This window comes from Canis lupus, chromosome 29 (genome assembly GCF_003254725.2).
Source record: "Canis lupus dingo isolate Sandy chromosome 29, ASM325472v2, whole genome shotgun sequence".
NCBI classification, from domain to species: domain Eukaryota; kingdom Metazoa; phylum Chordata; class Mammalia; order Carnivora; family Canidae; genus Canis; species Canis lupus.
In genome coordinates, this window is record NC_064271.1 from 30,664,548 (window position 1) to 30,686,387 (window position 21,840).

General features: G+C 34.8%; 1 long non-coding RNA gene across 2 annotated transcripts; it reads right to left on the minus strand.

Annotated features, from left to right (window-relative positions):
• Positions 1 to 889: 889 nt before the first annotated feature.
• Positions 890 to 21,561, minus strand: LOC112650783 (uncharacterized). 2 transcript variants are annotated; one of them, XR_007407067.1, is made up of 4 exons: positions 21,537 to 21,561; positions 15,353 to 15,451; positions 10,035 to 10,176; positions 890 to 1,213 (listed from the first exon to the last, which is right to left on the minus strand). It is a non-coding gene; the product is annotated as an uncharacterized LOC112650783 (long non-coding RNA). The 2 variants fall into 2 exon arrangements; XR_003130439.1 differs by lacking the exon at positions 21,537 to 21,561 and adding an exon at positions 21,376 to 21,527.
• Between the last annotated feature and the right edge of the window lie 279 nt (positions 21,562 to 21,840).

The following is a 21,840-nucleotide window of genomic DNA, read 5'->3' on the forward strand; positions in this document are numbered from 1 at the left end:
ACTTCCCTTTGGTGGGGGGAAGAACAGAGTGCCTTATCTGGTAGATTACCTCATTTTTCTACAGAGAAGGCCTGTGTGACAGATTGTCTCATTGGTGTTGACCAGAATTTACCTGACTGACCAGGTTAAAACTTAATTTCTGAAGATGAAAACTGGAATTAGATTGGGGATTAAGACCTGGTTTGGTGACTTGGCCTAGCATAAGCAATTCTACCTTGGGCCTGTAGTTTTCTTTTTAATAAGCCTAAATTGAAATTTCCTCCACAGAAAACCTCTTTTATTATTTTGATAATATGAAAATGAAATATGCTACTGAAACTCTTAGAATTTGTCACTAATATTCTAAGAAGCCAGACATCTGCAGGCCTGGCAGGTATTGGTTCTCTGTGCATACCCATGAAAGCAACCATATTTCTATTGGTTGCCATTTTGGGCCACAGAAATTCTGAATATGCTTGAACCTTATTTACCAACCAAATTTCTTTTACATGCTTCTCCCTAGACAAAGATGAATCAGAGTATATGAATATAAATATCTGTCAGTAAATCCTCTGAGAAGTTACTAGTATCTTTCTTTCTGTCCAGATAACGCGAATAACCTCTGAGAGGAAATTGTGATGTGGTAGGTGTCATTGTTGCCTAATGCCACACTCTTGCATATCTGTCTCGACTTTGGCCCAGCATAGCTACCTTGATTCATTTCTATGACACACAGTAGTCATTCAATAAATGTTTGTTGAAGAACTGACTATTCTAACAATAATAGCTATGATTTACAGCACTACCTGCCAAGAACTCTTCCAACTATTCATCATATGTTAAACACCTTAATCTTTTCAAAAACAAAACCAACAAATAATTGCCCAAAGAGTTTACATTTTTCATCCATTTTTATTGTTTTATGTTGAGGTTCTTGTTTTAGTCTGGGACATTTAACTTTTTGTGAGATTTAGAGGAAAGTAGATTCTACATCCTACTACAAAGATGAAAAACTCAGATAATGGCTTTCCCAGCTTCCCTTGCAGCTTTGGTTTGAACAGATACTCTGTGTAGACACATACACCGTGGATATTAAATTGAAAACTAGAGACAAAAAGATATGTAGTGCCATAAAGAATCAGGAACTGGAGTGTCAGCTACAACCAGCTTAATTTCCCAAGGGGATCCTGTCTTGTTGTGGAAACTGCAAAACCTCTTTCTTGCTGTGGGTATCCTAAAAAGAAATCATAAACAGATTGTCCTTTTGTTTCCCTTTGTTCTACCTTAATTGTTTGAAATTGGTTCTCTAGGTTCTTAGTTACATAATACTAGTTATCTTTAATCCACCATAGTATATTTCTGTTTCTTCAATGTCTTTGATTGATACACTTTCATACGACCTTAGATCAATAGAGACATTTAAACTTAATACCCCACTGGGATGTCTGGGTGGCTCAGCAGTTTAGCATCTACTTTGGGTCAGGGCCTGATCCCAGGTCCGGGGGTCAAGTCTCACATCAGGCTTCCTGCAAGGAGCCTGCTTCTCCCTCTGCCTATGTCTCTGCCTCTCTCTCTCTTTCTCTCATGAATAAATAAATAAATCTTTAAAAAATTAAATTAAATTAATACCCTCATTAATAAAATTAATTAAGTAATTTTATACTATATTGATCACATGTCCTGATCCCTGCAGAAGTACAATAGCAAAGTCCTTATGATCTCATTGCATAGTAGCTGAGTTAAGTCATAGTCATGATTAACTGATATGCAACTAATAAGTAAGAAGAAATAAAGTATTCCAGGAATTCACTGAAAGGAAAGATTATTAATCAGGAATTTTCTGGAACAGTTGAATAGGAATTAGGAAGCTGACGTGTCCTTAAAGGGTAGGAATTCAGACCGAGGGATGGAGTACCATGAACTGACCAGTCCAGTGAGATGATTCAGAGTCTATCCTTCATTTTGGCAGGAGGAGATTAAGGAAGACTTAGGAGAGACCACAAGCTTCAGTGAATATTTGGACCAAGTATATAATATGAGGGTGTAAATAAGCCAACATATGACAACACCAATGATACAGTTTGTGGTGATAATGCCTCAGTCATTTTATTTTCTGTTTTTCAGACAAAGTGCTGATAAAAGAAAGTTGCAGATAGTAGTTTAAGACCCTTCTCCAAAGATATTTGGTCTTTTTTATATAGTCCAAGGTGTATTGTGAAAATTTATAAGGAGTGACATAATCAAATAAGTAATTCAGGAAGTTCAATCCAAAGGTGGTCTTTAAATAAACATGGAAACAAAATTACTCAAGTTCCTCCTTTTAAGCAACGTTAAGAATTATCTGTGGAGAGGTGCCTGGGTGGCTCAGTCAGTATTATAATTATCCAGCTCTTGGTTTTGGCTCAGGTCATAATCTTGGGGTTATGGGATTGAGCCCTGAGTTAGGCTCCATGCTCTCAGTGTGGAGTCAGTGTGAGATTCTCTCCCTGTCTCTTTGCCTCTCCCTATCCCCTGTGTTCTCTCTCTTTCTTTAAAATAAATAAAATATTCTAAAATTTTAACTATGGAAAAGGAGTCATTATTAGATTTGAACTCTACTTTTTCACCTCTTTTGTTTTGCTCCTTCACATGAGTCAGTTTGTGGTGTTTCCCTCCTTTTCCATTCACATTCCAGAATTATTTGTAGTTCATCTTAAGTTGCCATGCAAAGATACCCAAAATGCACTGTCTCAAACATTGTAGAAGTTTATATGTCACCCATGTAACAGATCCTTGTGGGTAGGTAATATCTGCTCTGGGATTTACTTCAGGGACCATCACCAGTCGGGCAGCTCCATCATCAACAACATGCAACTTCCAGTTTGTTCCAATCATCACATTTTCAGTCAGCAGGAAGAAAATTAAAGGGATCTATCCATAGCAAGTGCATTTTTTTTTAAGAAAATAAGGTTGAAATTCACTTATGCTCACATTCCATGAGGAAGAACTTAGTTGTATAATCACAGGTAAGACTGAGTAGTTTGTCCCAGAAATCAAGTGCTCAGGAAGGAGACTTGAGGAGGTGAGATCTGGGCAAACTCAAATCTTCACCTTTGCTTTCCTTAGTCTTCTGTCGACATAAACTGAAGGGTAAATGATGAACTCACTTTCCTTCTGGGTTCCTCATGAAGATGTAGTGATAGAGATTTCAAAATAGTAAAGTCTGTATTCCATAGTAGCTTCATAGAAAAAGGGAGTCTGTAAATTAAGTTGGATTTTTGCATTGAATTTTCCAGTTTACTGTGGTTTTCTATATGGAAGAATATAATTCTGAACATTTTATTTTTTAGTCTTTTTAAAATTGAGATATAATTGATATATGATATATTAATTTAAGGTTACAATATAATGATTCAGTATTTATATGTATTGCAAAATGATTACACAATAAGTCTAGTTAATACCTATCACTATATACACGTAAAAATTTTTGTGTGATGAGAACTTTGAAGATCTACTCTCAACAAGCTTGATTTTTAACTTTTAATTTTGATGTTCTGAATCTCAATATTTTCTAGCAAAATATCAATGCTTTTATTGATACCTGAGGATATTTTATTTTATGTGTATCATACCTAACAGAAATTGAGAGAGGAAAATGGCTTTCTCTGCTCTTTGTTTGTTGTCTTAAATTTATTTGAAGGATTTTGTTTGATTGCTTAGTTGGTTGATTTATTTGGTTAAAAGGATAAGAAATGGAAAGCTTTAGCAATATACCTCAAGTCACAATTCATTCCTTTCCTCAGATGAAATAGGATATTTTTAACTTTATTTCTGTGGTATCTGCCCTCTGAGAGGTCCCAGAGGATTTCTGTCTGCTGATATTCATAGCCATTAGGAGTCCGTCTCCCATGTGTAACAAATAGGGTATTACAGAAATGATGAAGTGTGACTTTTGAGGGTAGGACATAAAAGGTATGTGGGTTTTGTCTTTCTGTGTGAGGACAAGAGCATGTCATGAGACAGGTGAAAATTAGCCAGTACCCCACAAGTGAGATGCTACCATTTAGAGGTGGATCTCTCGCACAATGTCATGTCTTCAAATAACTACAATCCTGGTTGCTTCTACACTGTGTGTCATGAAATTACCCAAACTAGAAACACCCAGCTAAACTGCTTCTGGATCCCTGACTCACAGAATCTATGAGATAAATAACAAATATTTATTGTTTCAATCTACTGAGTTTTTAAATAATTACACAGCAATAGAAAACGAATGGAATCCCCAACATATCAATAGCATTTTTTCTCTGTATATAGACCTATTTTTTAATTCTCTATTCAGTATAATTTTGAAGTTTTCATAGTTTTCCCACTGAATGATGCTATTCCTTATGTATGCATTCTCCCATAGAGGAATCAGTGGGTGAGTTTTTCCTATAGACCGGATTTGGGCGACATGTTGTCATTGATTGAAAATTGAAGCACATGTTTCTTTCCAAAAAGCCTACCTGGAAGAGCAAAGGGAATCACCAAGTTGCAGAGTCTGAGAAAGAAATGGTAACAAACAAGTCAAAGGAAAGAGCATCACCAGCAGGAAGAGAATTGCAGGTGAGATACTACCCAAAATATGCATAGATTACCCAAGGATCCTTTGAAAACACCAATGAGAGAATACTCTTTAACAATCTATCAGGCTCTAAGAGTGTGATGCTAGCTCACAACATCACCAATTATAAAAGTATTTCTGTTCATCCTTCCTCCCATCCCTCCACTCCAAAATTTGGTGGTAGGTATGGATTCCAAATAACTGTTTCCAAGGTAGCACCTTAGGAGAAAAAGCCAACTGTTCTTTTATCACAGACTTCCCCACTGCATGCATCTGAACTGAGAGGTGGGAGTGGGAAAGCTCTTTGATCTTGAGTCAAGTTCAAAGTTTGATTTTGACATGGCATTGGGAATTCTAAGAGTAAATACAGTTTACATTACAGGGGGAAAATGTGATAATTGAAGCCATAAGAATAGAGTTTTCTATATTTTATCCAGTAGCAGTGGAAAAATGAGCTCCCTGTATCTATGTAAAGAAAGAATGGGAAACCAAAGTAAAATTGCCTTATGATTAAGTCCCTGAAGTCATATATTTCACTATAATAGTTTGACGGAAAATGTGCAGAATTACATAGACCAAAAATAGACATTTGATTGATGCAACTCTTTCCTGAAAACATGCATGGTAAAATAATCATTTTTTGCTTTAAACATAACTAAAATGAAGTAACATATTTTATAAAACTAAATAGCTATTTTCCTTCTGTATTTTATTTTGTGAAGCTAGACATAATGTAAGGGAGGGGTGTTTTTCCTTCCTTTCTCAGTGTAATTAGTTGGCAGAGTTTGATAACTGGACATAAAAACTCCATAAAAATTTTCCAAGCACATTCCACTCCGCTGTATTTCTTTGCAGTTTTTAGTCACATTCTGAGGAGCATAAATAGATGTATTACCTTATTTACATAATGGAACCATGAAGTCAGCACAGCTATTGCATAGGCTATCATGTCAGTGAGAGCTTTAGAGACTCAACTCAGGTTTAAGAAGAGATTCCAATATGCATTCAAATCAGTCTGCTATATATACAGTTTTTTTTTAATTTCAAACAAGAACCTCGAAATGGTTGAACTAAATTGATTTCTAGCCCAAGCAAACTTGTTTAAGTTGATAGAATAGCAAGAAACATATAGCATACAATATTTTTACTTCAGTTTTACTTTATTCTGAAAGATACTATGATAAAAATTTTTTTATATTAATCTAGTATGTTGCAAACTCCTCCACTAAATTAAAAGGTTCCATCTTCAGTGTCTCTATACTTACTAGATTTCATGACTAAGTTAAAAATGCATATGTTAGGAAAAAGAGAATCTGTAAATGATCAGTTTTAAGTATATGCATTTTAATGTTTTCATATAGTCACAATGTAGAAAAAAGGTCATTATATTTATAGTCTAAGCAGTGTGAGTTTTATAGATTCATACTTTAATAGTAAAGCAGTTAATTTCTTTGATTGATTAGATAATCTTTTATGGAACTGACTTCTTAAAACTAACATAAAAAATAAGGAGATCCAGAATTAGGAAATAGCTGTATTCACATATTTATTTCCAAAAACACCAAATAAGGGATTCCTGGATCAGTCAGTTAAGGAACCGATTCTTGATTTTGGCTTGGATGGTAATCTTGAGTCCTGAGATCTGGCCCCCTTGGGCTCTGCACTCAGCATTCAGTACAGAGTCCACTTAAGATTCTCTCTCCTCTCTCCCTCTGCCCCTCCCCCTGTCATGCTCTCTCTCTCTCTCTCTCTCTCTCTATCTCTAGCTTAAATAAATAAATAAATCTTTAAAAGTGAGACCAGATAAACTTTTAATATTGCAAATGCATCGTGGTTTATAATTACTCATCATTTAAAAGCTATAACTGTAAAAAATTGAAAACAAACACAGAATCATGGAATGACCAAAGTGGAAGAAACTTTAAACTCATTAGGAGAAGGCAAGATCCAAAGAGCAGATGGATTCTTTAATAGCAGAAGATAATGGACTTGACTGACAATATTTATTAAACAATATTAAAAATTCACACAATTATGAATTATTAAGCTGCTGTATTGTTTAATTCATATAATCTTTACTTGACCTTACAGTTGTTGGCTATGTTTTATGATCCAGTGAAAGCAAAACATCCTTTCATGTTTTTCCTCTCTCCTTATTCTTTAAAAAAAAAAAAAATTAAGAGGAAATAACATGTTGTCTGCTAGGATCCATGTCTTGATAACCTTTTTTACCCCTACTCAAATGTGAATAGTGTTCATCTGTATCATTATAGTAACATTGCTGCAAGGTGCTCCCAGAAAATTAGCATTATCCTTCCTTAATGTACATCAAAGCCTATTAAATTTACAATGGACTCTCCACCTACAGCTTCTGCCAATTTTAGCACAATCTCTTCTTAACACAACTCTTTAATTTTAAGGTTAAATATATGGTAATATAAACCTTGCCCTATACCATAAGATGCAAAGAAGTTACAATAATAATTTTCTTGATTATACTCTAAATATAACGTATCTAAATTCTATTTGTATACCAGTTTAGAAAAGAATTGAAGACTTATTTCTGTGCTTTAGAATGAAGGCAAGTTGAATTGGTCCAGAGTCTAACTTGAGCTTCTGTGGAATTAAAGATATGCAGATTTTACTGGATTAGGAAGGAAAGACAGTGGCATAACTGATTTTAAGCAACACAAACTCTTTGGGTCTCAGTTAAAGCATGTTAAAATATGCAACATGAAGATAGGTAAAAATTCTCACCTCATGAAGTTGTTTGAGGAATAAGAGAACTTACCTAAATATGTCCAGGACACTTTCTGCTGATTTGTATCATTCAATATTTTTTTCCAATTCCTTCTGCATCAATAATTGTATTTTTCCCCTTTGGAATTTTTTATCAACTCTTTGGTTGTTGGTTTATAAATGAATTATGTATGTGAGTTATATACTTTTTTGAAAATGATTTCTTAAAGAACTCTTGGTAATTATTTTTTACAGTAATATTTTTCATAAAACAGATATTTTAATAAGATTTCTCAATATATTTATTACCATATACAAAAAAAATATTTCTAACAAAGCAAAGAATTATAAATTATAGAATTCAATTATTTATAGAATTAGTTATGTGTTTGATAAATTCATATTATAATGTAATCTAAGGACTGGTAAATTGAAGGAAATTACTATACATCAAACTCATTATATCAGTATTCAATACGTTTTTACAAAATAATTATATTAGTATGAATATTCACTGTATCACCATACATAACAGAGGTAAGAACTTCAAACATATGACTTTACAATAAATTTCTTTTTCCCAGATACTGTAGATGTTCTTATCCTATCACTTTCAAATAGTGCATATTTAAAAAAATAGCTCCACTGCATAACACTATAGTAGAATGTATATTCTTATATGTTATAATTCACAGAAATAAATATATTTGGGCTTTATTGATTCCTGGATCTCATTTCAAGAACAAAGAATAATTCCAAAATTAGAGTAACTTGACTTGATGGCCTAAAAGCTTTTGATGAAATTTGTTTATCTTTCTGAGATCAATATTCTTATAGGAAATAGTCAGTATATGCTGGGGTAAATTCTCCTAACATGTAAGGTCATTATTTTTAGTTTATCTCAAGATTTTTTTTTAAAGCCACTTTATTGATGTATAATAGACATAAAAAGTTGTATATACTTAGGGTATGCAACTTGATGAGTTTGGATACAAGTATATATCTGTGAAAACACCACTGCAATCAATGCCATACATGTATCCATCACAACCATGGGTTATTATTATTTTTTGTTATTGAGGAGAACACAATATGAAAACCATCCTGTTAGCAAATTTTTAAGTATACGATAAAGTAGCCTATGATGTATAGTACATCTCTCAGACTTATCCAGCCTGCATAAATGAAACTTTGTACCTTTTGATGGACAACTTCTCCATCTCTCCATCCCCTTTCCTCACAATGTCTGGTAACGACCATTCTACTCTCTATTTCTATGAGTTTGACTATCTTAGGTTTCTCATGTAAGTGGGATCATGTAGTAATTGTTATTCTCCATCTGGCTAATTCTATTTAACATAATGTCCTCTAGGTTCACCCATGTTGCCACAAATAGTAGGATTTCCTTCTTTTTTAAGGCTGAATAATATTCTATATTATATAAATATTACATTTCCTTTATTCACCTGTTAATGAAATTTAGGTCCCTTTCTATCTTAGCTATTGTGATTGTTCTGAAATGAACATGAAAATCAGATACATTGTTGAGACCTTTCTTTCAATTCTTTTGGATATACCAGAGGGGGCATGGCTGAATCACATAGTAGTTTATTTTTAATTTTTTGAGAAAGCTCCATACTGTTTTCTATAGTGTCTGCACCAATTTATACTAACAGTGTACAAGTTTTCTCATTTTCGCATTTTCACTAACGCATGCTATATTTTGAGGATTTTTAAAAATAGTATCCTTCTATCAGGCGTTAGGTGATATCTTATTATGATTTTAATTGATATTTCCCTAATAATTAGTGATGTTGAACATCTTTTTATATACTTGTTAGTTATTTGTATTTCTTTGGAGAAATGTGTGTATTTATGTCCTTTGCCCATTCTAAAATATTTTCTTCTTCTTTGTTAGTAAGATTTAAATGTCCCTTATGTATTTTGGATATTAATCTTTTATTTTGGATATTAATCTTTTATCAGATGCATGATTTGCAAATATTTTCTTCCATTCCAAAGGTTGTCTTTTCACTTTGTTGATTGTATGCTTTGATCTGCAAAAGCTTTTTCATTTGATATAATCTTATTTGTCTATTTATGCTTTTTTGTTGCCTAGCTTTTAGGGTTGTATCCAAGAAATCACTGCCAAGGCCAATGTCAAAAGGTTTCCCCCTATATTTCCTTTTAGGAATTTTTTGGTTCCAGGTTTTTCTTTTAAGTCTTTTTTTTTTCTTTTAAGTCTTTAATCCATTTTGAATTGACTTTTGTACATGGTGTAAGATAGAAATTTACAACCTCCTAAGACTAAATGAAGAAAAGATGGAAAATTTGAAAAGACCAATAGCAAATAAGGAGAATGAATCAGTAATCAACAACTTCTCGACTAAGAAAAGCCCAGGATTAGATGACTTTATAGGTGAATTCTATCAAACATCACAGAAGAAATTTCTACCTCAACACAGCAAAAACCATATATAAAATGCCCACAGCTAACAAAATAATAACAGAAGTAGAAAAAGAATCCTAAAATCCCTAAAGACTCCAACTCGTGAAAGCAATTTTGTAGAAAAAGGACAAAACTGTAGGTATCACATTTCCTGGTTTAAAGCTATATTAAAAAGCTACATTAATCCACATAATATGGTACTGGTATAAAAACAAATATATAGGCCAATGGAACAGAAAAAAGACCAGAAATAAACCCACACATATATGGTCTACCCACCTTCAACCAGGGCTCCAAGAATACACAATGAGGAGAGGATAGTCTCTTCAATAAATAGTGTTGAGGAGAAATGGATTTACATGCAAAGAATGAAATTGGTCCTCAAATTTCTTTATAATTCCATGCCACAGCATGTGAGAATCTAGAAAGAAATTGACTTGTTCTTTTATTCAAATAAGGCACTTTCTATTTCTTTTGAACAAGCCTCAATATATTCTTACTTAAAAGAGGTAAAAATATAATTCCTAGTCTACCAGGTTAGTTGGTTTCATATTTCTTAATGTCTTCTGTATCTTAACTAAAAATAGATATTCCTGACTTGCCATCCTGTCTTACTAATTTTTTTCTTTTCAAAACACTTTTTTCCAATTCTGATATTTTTATAACCATCAAGCTCATATTATAATAATGGAGTTAATTAAATAATTTTTACTTTAAGAGTGAATACATATCCTTGATATAGAGACTGTTGGCACCAAAATCTAATAGGAAGTGGCTAGAAAAAATCAGGAGGTAGATTTCATAATGACGCTGGCATTTAGTACCTAGAAGTCAGGGATGCTAAATGTCATGTAAGGAGAGACAATCCTAAAGAGCAATGATGTTTCCTTTCCCCACCAAAAAATGCTAAATATTACTTCATTAAGAACCAAGCTGAGCGGTTTAGCGCCGCCTTCAGCCCAGAGTGTGATCCTGGAGTCCCGGGATCCAGTCCCCAGTAGTGCTCCCTGCAGGGAACCTGCTTCTCCCTCTGCCTGGGTCTCTGCCTCTCTCTCTCTCTCTCTCTCTCTCTCTCTCTCTCTCTCTGTTATGAATAAATAAATTTAAAAATCTAAAAAACAAAAAACAACAAAAAAAGAAATATTGAATATAAGGCCCTTAAATAGACTTTCATTTGATTTTTCCACTTCATTATTAATGAGATCAATGTTTTCCAAATTTTTGTGACTACTAGATGATATTAATTATAATTTGGGGGGATATGTGGGATTTATTATCCTTTCAATAATAATGTTTATAGTTAATACAAATAAATACAAATTAACTACCTAGACATACTAAAGATTTGATTTATGTAATTCTTTGGCTTAGAGGAATTAGGAAAGAAATGTGTTTTTTTTAATATTTTATTTATTTATTCATGAGAGACAGAGAGAGGCAGAGACATAGGCAGAGGAGAAGCAGGCTCCCTGCAGGGAGCTTGATGTAGGATTCAATCCTGGGACTCCAGGATCATGCCCTGGGCCAAAGGCAGGCACCAAACCTCTGAGCCACCAGGAGCCCCGAAAGAAATGTTTTAAATGTAAGCATAAATAAAATATTAAATCAATTAAAATCAGTGGTAGGTAGATGTGACAAAAATAAACAAATTATGGTAAACAAATTATGTCTGCTTAGGAAACTGAATTTGGGTTATATGTATGTGTGTGACAGAGGGAGAAATAGAGACAGAGAGTGTTATAGTAACTCATGTTTAATAAATACGATGACATAAGTATTTGTACAAACCCAAACAAAACATTATTTTCCCATTAAGTCCATATTCTCCCCCCACACATATGTTATGAAGAAATACATTTCTGAGGTTGTTAATGAAGCAAATACACATCACAGTTTGATAGTTTATAAAAATCAAGAGTGCAAACATTAACTTTATCATGACATACTAACCATAATCTGGTTTTCTATCCCTTTTTGTGTTTGTGGTTAAAACTTTAATCTTGCCCGTGCTGCCTCTTTTGGACAATACTGGCTCGAAATGCAGAACTCTTTCCCTCACTGCTTACCATTTCTTCTGCTCAGTGATTTTCTAAACTGCGAAGGGGCAGGCATGGCCTTGAAAGTGCTTTGCTACCTCTTTAGACATCTTTTCTCTGCTGCTTAGAAGTAGCTTTCCCCCTTTAGCGCTCTTTGTAGTGCGTTTGCGTTCTCTGCTGACATGTATATTCAATATATGTCTTTTGGTTAGCAGGTCCATGCATTCTGTTCCTCCTCATACTGGCCACAGATATTCTTGCCAGATTATTTCTGATTCTTCCTGAGAGATTAAGGGCTTTTAGATTCTTTTCTAGCATTTCCTATAATGCACACTCTTCTGTGAAGTTGCACCAAGTCTCATCTTTCTAGATATGTAAGTCTTTACTATTCTTCGGCTTATGTGTCATGTTTAAATAATTGGTCATATTTAAATGTCCTTGAGCACACTAAAAGGTGAGGCATGACTCCACTAATTTCTGATGATCTCCTAAACTCTTCTAGAATTTCTACTGCTACAGCACTTCTACCATCTTCTTTAAGAATTCTGTAACGAAGGAAACACAGGAGACAGTACTCCCCACCCAAACTAACAGTTAAATTCTCATGATTTTCTTTTTCAATACTCTTCAACGTGTCTGGCCCTAGTTCAGTAATTTTCTATACCTTTTTTTTTCTGCACAAAAGGAAATGTCTTAAAAAAAAAAAAAAAAAAGGAAATGTCTTTGTACCATCTTGCATTTCTCCATACTTTGTGCTTTAGGCAACACAGTTTACTAAACTTCAATTTGGTAGTCAAAGCTAAGCTTATTGGAAATAAATGTTCTCAAAGTCATTGCAAATGTGTAGCTCTCTCTCTCTCTCTTTAAAAAAAATAAAAATAAAAATAAAAATAAAAAAGACTTTTTTTTTTATTTGCGGTGGAGGGGCAAAGAGAGACAGAGAAAGAATCTTAAACAGACTCTCTGCTGAGCAGGGAGTCAGACACAGGGCTTGACCTGAGGCTCCATCTCACCACCTGAGGCCATGACCTGAGCAGAAATCAAGAGTCCAATGCTCCACAGACTGACTAACCCAGGTGCCCCTACAAATGTATCAGTCTTGCAATCAAAATCCAAGTTGCATTTCAACACAGTTTTGGAACTCAAGGACAGTAATTTCACACAATTTTCAAACTGAATTCCTTTAGGATTCTCTGTTCCCTAGGACAATAAGGCTTCAACCATGGTCAATTATTAATAGCCAAAGGCTAGCATAAAGGAAAGCATTTGCCAAAAAAGAAAGATATAGGGGTGCCTGAGTGGCTCCGTGGTTGAGCATCTGCCTTTGGCTCAGGGCATGTTCCCGGTCCAGGGATCGACTCCCACATTGGGTTCTCCTTGAGGAGCCTGCTTCTCCCTCTGCTATGTCTCTGCCTCTCTCTCTGTGTCTCTCATGGATAAACAAATAAAATCTTTTTTTAAAAAAGAAAGATATGTATTAATTCAAAATATTCCATTGTTGTAATCAAAATCAAATATGTTGTCGAAAACAAAAAAATATCAGACATGTTCACTCTTTTCTTATACAGTGAAGATAATTTCTCTCCCACGTCAATAACAACAAAAAGAAGTGATGAAAATAAAGTAGGTGAGGAAACAAATAATTATCTAAGTATATTTGTTCTAAAAAGAAATGGCATGAAAATATAAGCACTCCAGGGACAATGGCATACCTACCAGTGGTATTCCAAAATAAGGGCTTATAAATTAGAGAATTTTGCTTCTCCTCACGGTCCATCAGATGATTGATTCTATTATTAGTCGGTCGATTGAGTTCTGGGCTAAAATTTGTGGTTGGTTTGTATGTTTGTTTGTTTGTTTTAAACCAGCATTGAAAAAAAAAATAAAAAAATAAAAAAAATAAACCAGCATTGAAGTGGGCTTGATTGTAGTTCTAAATAACACTAACAGGATTATATTAATTTTTCTCCACAGTATCCGTAAGTTAGGCTCTCAGAGCCTTTCAGTGTCTTTGGGTTTGTTTTGTTTTTATTGTTTTTTGTGTGTGTTTTATTTATTCATGAGAGACACAGAGAGAGGCAGAGACATAGGCAGAGGGAGAAACAGGCTCCCTGCTGGGAGCCCGATGTGGGACTCGATCCCAGAACCCCGGGTCGTGACCTGAACTAAAGGCAGACTTTCAACCACTGAGCCACCCAGGCATCCCTCAATGTTTTTAACCTATATGCCTACTCATTTAATATTTAGAATAAAAATAAAGAATAATGTCAAATAGGTTGCAACCCCTACTTGATGCGACAAAGATATTTAAATACATACATATATACCTGCGTGCACACACTATAACATACCTGAAGAATAATTCATTTTTTGACCTTTCCTGTGATAGCAGAACTCAAAAAATAATGGTCTTGCTCATGATCCAATTGTCTAATGTTCTCCTGATTTCTGCATAATTCCATGAATGATTCTGTTATAAAGCAATTTCTGTTCATGGAAATGTAATTCAAGTAAACAGAAATCCAGTTATGCTTCACTAGTAACTACTGAAATCTAAGCCAAAAAATTAACCTTTTGACCTTACTTTTCTGCATTGAAAATCTTTTCTACAAATACGATTAGTAAAGTTAATTTCATAATTTCACAGTAGTTTAAACCTAATCTAGTCACTATGGATGAGCAAAACCAATTTAAAAACAAGTGTTTGTAAACACAGCACATTTAGCTTTAATAACTGTTATTTGGAGGAAGAGTCCTTCACATATTTTGAAACCCTCCAAACTACTGGATCTGTTTTACTGCTTGTGGATCATATAATCTGTAAGCCTCTGTTGACATAGATAGAGTTCAGGGCAGGCTGCCCCAAAATACGCCACTTTGGCATATTGATTATTTTAAATTAAAGTTTCTTAAGAAACAGCCAGTGCAAAGAGGGCAACATGACCCTTTTCTGTGCCCCTGAAAGCAGGAAATAAATCTCCCATGGGAGAGCTACCTTCCCTGTATCAGGAGACATCCTTATCACCAGAGATAGGAAATTCAGGGCCGGGAAGGCTATATAAACAAATCTTGTTACTTCACTAATTTACTGCCCCAAGCCCAAACTTCTTTGTCTTGTCAGTTCTTCACAAATTTATTATTTCTTTGTCTAAAAGATATAAAAGCTGTCTGCTTTAGTCACTTCTTTGAGTCTTATATTTTTATGAACTCCTATAACATACAAAATTAAGTTAGTTTTTTTCTCCTGTTAATCTACCTGTCAATTTAATTATTAGCCCAGCCAAAGAATCAAGAAGGGAAGAAAGGAAGCGTTTTCTTCCCCTATACATATTTAAAACTGTTTACCTGCGGTGGATTTTATTTTTTTTTTTTTTTTAAATTTTTATTTATTTATGATAGTCACACAGAGAGAGAGAGAGAGAGGCAGAGACACAACAGGCAGAGGGAGAAGCAGGCTCCATGCACCGGGAGCCCGATGTGGGATTCGATCCCGGGTCTCCAGGATCGCGCCCTGGGCCAAAGGCAGGCGCCAAACCGCTGCGCCACCCAGGGACCCCCAACCTGCGGTGGATTTTAAATTGATGTTTCAACCAGAAGGATCTGCAGCTTTCAGCTATTCAGAAGAAAATACAGCTTGACCTCTTTGGGCTTTAACAAATCCTATGAAAGATATTTTTAAAATGTGATCTCATAGTTACCTTACAATACATATTTGTGTTGTGAACTGTCTGACCTTAGAAAACTGATAACCTCCTAACAGTAAAATGGGAAAAAAAAAAAAAAAAAAAAAAAATCTCCTATCTGGCATTAGGAGTTTATGTAGATAAAATAAGATTATACCTATTATAACATTTTAGAAATGAATATCCTTTGTGCCTCTCAGATATTATTAAAGAAATCTTAATATAATCTTTTTACAAAATAGTAAAGATCACATTATCTTCAGTTTAAAAAGCCTTCAAAGGCTCCTATAATATTCCAGATTCAGTGCAGATTCCTCAACCTGGCATTTGCCCTCCAAAAAAAATGGTCACAACCCACTTGTACAGACAGGTGTGTGCTATTACCTATGCAGATACTGAACTGCATCCATCATCAATAGTGCAAGTACATGTCTCATGACCTGACATCTCAGAATCTTTTTTTTTTCATGATAATACCTTTATCCTAAACATATCTTCCATCACTAGCCACAGGAGCTACCTTATTCTCAATTCTACCCTCCACATCTAGTAAAAGGGCAGCCAAATAATAGGAATTCAGCAAATTGCAATTGAATGAAACTTCTATTACTGGGGCACATGGGTGGAGTGGCTGAGCGTCTGTCTTTGGCTCAGGTCATGATCCCAGGGTCCTGGGATCGAATCTCACATCAGGCTCCCTGCAGGAAGGCTGCTTCTCCATCTGCCTATGTCTCTGTTTCTCTCTGTCTTTCATGAATAAATAAATAAAATCTTAAAAAAAAAAACCTTCTGTTACTAACAGTAGCCAGTCTTATACCTGTCTCCTGATTTTTATTGGATGTCTAGTTTCCAAAAGATTTTTTTAAAATGCTTCCATCTTAATTATTTTCCTTTCTGAAGTCAAGTCACATTCCCAAAGTTAGAAGTCATGAAATGAAGAACAAGGAAATAAGCCCAGGTCTTTTCACCACCCACCGGGCTTACTTCTAAAATATTCTCCTGATTATGCACATCCAAGTTATATATCATTACGTCCTCATTATAGTATCTTTTCTAATTCTTTGATATCTGTAAAGTTTGAGCTCTTTTTATTATAACAACCTTCGAAGCCCATGTGTAAGCCACAGAATCATAATCAGTTCTCTTGCTTTGGACCTGGTTTTGGAAAATTCTACACAGTTGAAAAATCTAGTGAGGGTGTTAGTTAATCACACACTTGTGATGAAGATCGGCCTTCTCCCTTTGTGGAAGGTCACCCTCACTGAGCCTTTAGCCAGCAGGTCCCAAACGGAGTGACCCGAGAAAGAGGGGATGGAAATGACAACCTCAGACTGGTTGATAATGTGCTTTATGTATTGATACTGAGTCTCCCAGAGTGTAAATCCTAATGTAAAATTTAAAAGAGAAATATATTCTGTGTTCTGGCTTCTTTGGCTCCTGCAGTACAGATAGAGGAATAAGCGTCTGGCACTCTAATGCACTTGAATGAAACTTTGTTTCAGGACTGAATGAACTAAAGAAAACGCAAAGTAGAGGACTTTTTTTTTTTTTTTTTTTCTTCCTGGTGCAAGATTGTGACAGAGGCAAAGTGGTTTTGGACCTGGCAGCTGTGGAGGCTTTCTGCGTTGGCAGATTCTTGATTACAGAGGAGGCGGTAGTTCCCTTGGGTGAGCAACTTTCTGTATTGTGGATCTGTGCGTAATTCCACAAAAGCTCAGCTTTGAGTCATTTTCCTCAGGCAAGCCCACAATTCTCTCTATATCTTAAACCCATTTCTGTTCAAATGAGACTAGATGTTCTTCTCTGCAACTAAGAAATTTAACCAACGTAATAATTGACAGCAGAAGTGATTGCATGCACAAATTCTCAAATGAATAATCTGGGATTGAATGGCTGGCACGCAGGTTTCCCCTCATATCTGAGAGCAAAGCATTCCTATGACATTTTGGTAAGCCTAAATGGTTAAAGCAAAAAAGTAATTACCATTCATTTACATGGGAAAATTTTTGAGCTTTCCAACACCCAAAAAATATCCTCTCTTAGGCTTTTCTGATATCATAGGAACATCTTGCTAAGGGAATGACAAAATAAATCGAGATACAGCACAGATGCTTAGGGGCACAGTTTAAACTATGGCAGCTTGATGCTGAGATGCTGAGTGTAGTTCTCAGGAAAGGACCACGGGGTGAAAGCCACTCTCACTGCTTGGGGTGTGCGCTGCCTCCATAACGCCCTGCTGCAAAAACAAAGCAACACAAAATGAAACAAAAAAAACACTGAATGCTATTTTTGCTTTTTGCTGCCTTTTTCATAAAAGCAAAAATCCTCTTAGATTCCCTTGGTTAGCAAAAGCAGGTGCTAATCTGGGTCCTCTTAAAGGAGAAATGGCATAATGTGAAGTTTTGAAAAGCAGGGACCTGTATTGAGTCTAGATGATGTCATCTGTCTCTGATTGCTTTAAAATAAACTTATTTTATCACATCAAAAGGATGTGCTTGGGCTTAAATTTATTTGTATTTATCCTAGAATTACTTTCTTTCTATAAATTTAAGCTTTTCATTGTTATGGAAGAAATTTGTCAGTTAAAGTCTAAACTCATTCTGTTTTTTCTTTCCTAATATTCTAGTTAAAAAAATATGTTAGAAAAAAAAAAAGAAAAAAAAATATGTTAGGCTTTCTCATTCAACCTTTAATATGTCCTAATTATTATTCCATATTTTTCACCTTGTTGCCTCCTTTGGGGTTCCCAGGTAATTTCTTCAGTTTAAATTTTATTTTCCATTTCATTAATTCACTTTTGGGCTGTTTTTATTTTGAAGATTAACCTATCATTAAGTTTTCAATTATTATAATTTTTATTGCTAGAAATATATATATACATTTATTTTTATTGTATACATATAGAGATAAATAAATAAATATATATATATATATATATATATACACATATTCATGTGTAATAGGGTTTTGTTAACTAGTCATATTTGAGTTTGGGTCTTCTATTTCTTTACCCATTTTATACATATAGATCTTATCATGAACCTGGTAGTCCTAGAATTTATAATCCTAGGGGTTCATCTTCACTATCTTTTTTTTTCTATTGAATCTTAAACATATCCATCTGCTTTTTCATATGTTTAATGATCTTTGCTTGCAATGATCTATGCTTGACCTTGACTGGGAAAGTCTAATGGACATAAAGTGGAGTTTGGAGATGCCTCTCTCCACAGAGGATTAATTGCTGCTTCTTCTGGTTGGTAGCACATGTCCCTTGCCATGGGACCACTTCAGATCTGAGTTCAACACAGAGTCCAGGCTGCCTCTCACCACACTGAGCCTGGATCAATGATCTATTTCCTTACAGGGGCTATCAGTATGTATCATCAGGCAACCTTCCTCTTGAAAACTGGTTTCTTCTCCTCTGCCCAGGCTCAAGCTTTTCTTCTCTTTGCTCTCATTTAACTGTGCATGTGTGTTTGTGTGAGAGAGACAGAGAGGGAGAGCTAGAGGGAGAGAGAGAGAGAGAAAGGCAGGATAACTGCCACAGAACAGTAAGCCTATTATCGACTTGCATGATGTAAGTAATATCTCAGAGTCTTCTTTTTTCAGGGTCTCATTTTCTGCCGAAGAGCCTCTCGGAATGCCCACTTGTCCATAATGCTGAAAGCAGAGTTTGTAGCTCTTCTCTGTCTATATAAGTTTTTGTCTCTTAGCAATTGCATCCAATTTATCTCCTGGGCATGAGTAATTTGCTGATGAATCTCGATATTACATCTATATCCTTAACCACTCCCTTTAATTCTGGGGTTATATATCCAACAGTCTACCAACATTTCTGTATGAATAAATATAAAGCATTAATGTGCACATAGACATATAAGTACAAAGAGGACAACAAAAGAGAATCCTTGATCTTCTACCCTAGTCCTCTGCAAAATTTAGTTAAAACAAATATTTTCCCCAAACCACAAACTTCTCCTCTTCTGTTCAGCCACCCTTTGTTTCTTTCTGTGACACTTCACATTCAATCAATCAGCCAGTGTTGTGTATTCTAACTCAAATCTCTTCTCAGAACTTATCTAAACACATCATCCTTTTTCTGGCTTATGAGTAGTTTGCTAGTTGGTTTCCTTGTTTCCTCTCTTCCCTCTTTTCGATCTATTCCATAGCACCCCTTCTTGTACACAGTGAAACTAGAAATTAAAATAATCTACATGGTCTTGATCCCAATGGCTTGCAAACCTCTTGTGCAACAGTTATGCGCTTGATTCACATCACTGTAGCTCACTGGTATCTTTGTAAGCGTTCAGACCCTCGGGCACTCTCTACCCACTCCTTGTACTTCCTCCAGTAATCTTCCCACAGATATCTGCATAGCTAGTTTGTTCATTTCCTTATTGTTCTGGCTTAAATGCTGTTGTCTCACTGAAGCCTTAACTAGTTATTATGTTTTAATAAATACTCCAAGAGCATTTTCTATCCTCCTTTCCTGCTTTATGCATCTTTGCAGTGCTGAACACAACGTTGTCAGTGAATACAATGTTTGCGTGAGCTATGCATCTCTCCTAACAAATCTTTTTTGTTCAAATTAGAAAAGTCTGAACTCTGTTATCCACCACTGGGTTTCTGTCTACTATTTAGGAGCATCTTATGTGGCAAACCAAGTCGGAGAAGTAGATAATTGCCATCAAAAGTGTGACAGTCATAACTTTCAGCACGTAATAGGTTTAATTATGGAGGAGTATTGTTACACTTAAAACATCATTAAGTTTTTCAAGAGAAGGCAAAATAAAGTTTTCAAATTATTCTAAAATGAGAATTTTAATTATATGTTTATTTTTCCCCAATTACATCTTTAAAGATGACAACACTACTGACACAAGTATACTATGTCTTCAGATAGTCACTCAAGGAAACATTTACTTGGACTTTAAAATTCTGATACATTAAATATTTTACATTAACTATTCTTAGTAACATATCATAAAATTACCTCAAACAAGAAGGAAAAAAAAAGCTTCACCAGGTATACCCTTAAATTTTACACTTAAGAATTACAGAAGTAATGACTTTTTTCTGCTGCATTGTTAGTAAACCAAAATTATGACAACAGAATATTTGCAAAGATTTAGACAACTATGATTATATAAAATCTAACTAGTCCAAAAGAAAATTACAGCCCTTACTGTTAGCAGATACAAATTTTCATTGAATGTAAAAAGAGTTCACAAGTTTTAGATGTTTTATGCCCAAAAGGAGCATATTTACTATTCAGTGTGTAGGGCTAATTTGCTGACACCTGAAGTCCCAAATAGTGACTATGTTGTGCCAATTCATTTTTCTTTGGATGCCAGGATTGGCTCCAAGCTAGGGATAGCATAATTGATTTAAAAATCAAAGAAGTGGGCTTTTAATTGATTCTCATAGGGAAATCACTGGTCTTGAAAACATATATGAAAATATGGCTAATGCTGATATCTCTTCATGCTGACAGATGGTACAGGGAAGTTCATTGTACTTTTCCACCCTTGTGTATGCTTGGAAATATTCATAGTATAAAGCTAAAATTAAGAAATTGCACACAACTGTGGTAAAGTTGCAAAGAAGATACCTTAGTATTATTACATCTTCATGTTTTTACAAGTCACTGTTTGACCACTCAGTATGCTCTTGAAAATATTACCACAAAGTACATTACTTGTCAAAATATGCATGCTCACACTTAGTCAAGGCCGTTGTTGAATCTCCAAAAAGCACACTAACACACACACACACACATGCACACATACACACACATCAGGATATTTTGATATGTATTTTCTTAGCAAATTTAAAATATTGACTAGAATAGTAATGTAAAATACGTTACTGTTACATATGAGCCAGATTTTGCATGCTTACTTCAAAACCTTGTACAAAGTTTGCAGTTTAAAGAGAAGACCATGAACAATTTGGAGATCCTAGGGAGCCATTTAAGATATGTACTAACAGAAATGTGTAGGCATGAATGAGAGAGTAACTTATTGAGAAGCATTTTAATAGCAATTATATTGCATGCTTACCCAAGGAAACTAGACTATATTCTTGTGATGCAATAATACATTATACTAGAATGTAAGGTTCCCAGGCTTCCAAAGCCAGACTTCCTGGTTTATCCATTGAGTTATACCTACTAAAAATCTAACTCATTTGCCTAAAAGAAAAACAGATTGGCTAAAATCTAAGATTAGCAGGCTTAAATTTTACTAGAAAAAAGTCTTGTTCTGAAACTCTTTAACAGATACTTGCCTCATTTTCATTGGCCTGCATAGTGACAGCAAGCTAATAAGTCAAATCCAGCCGATATGTCTTAGTGGATGACACTCT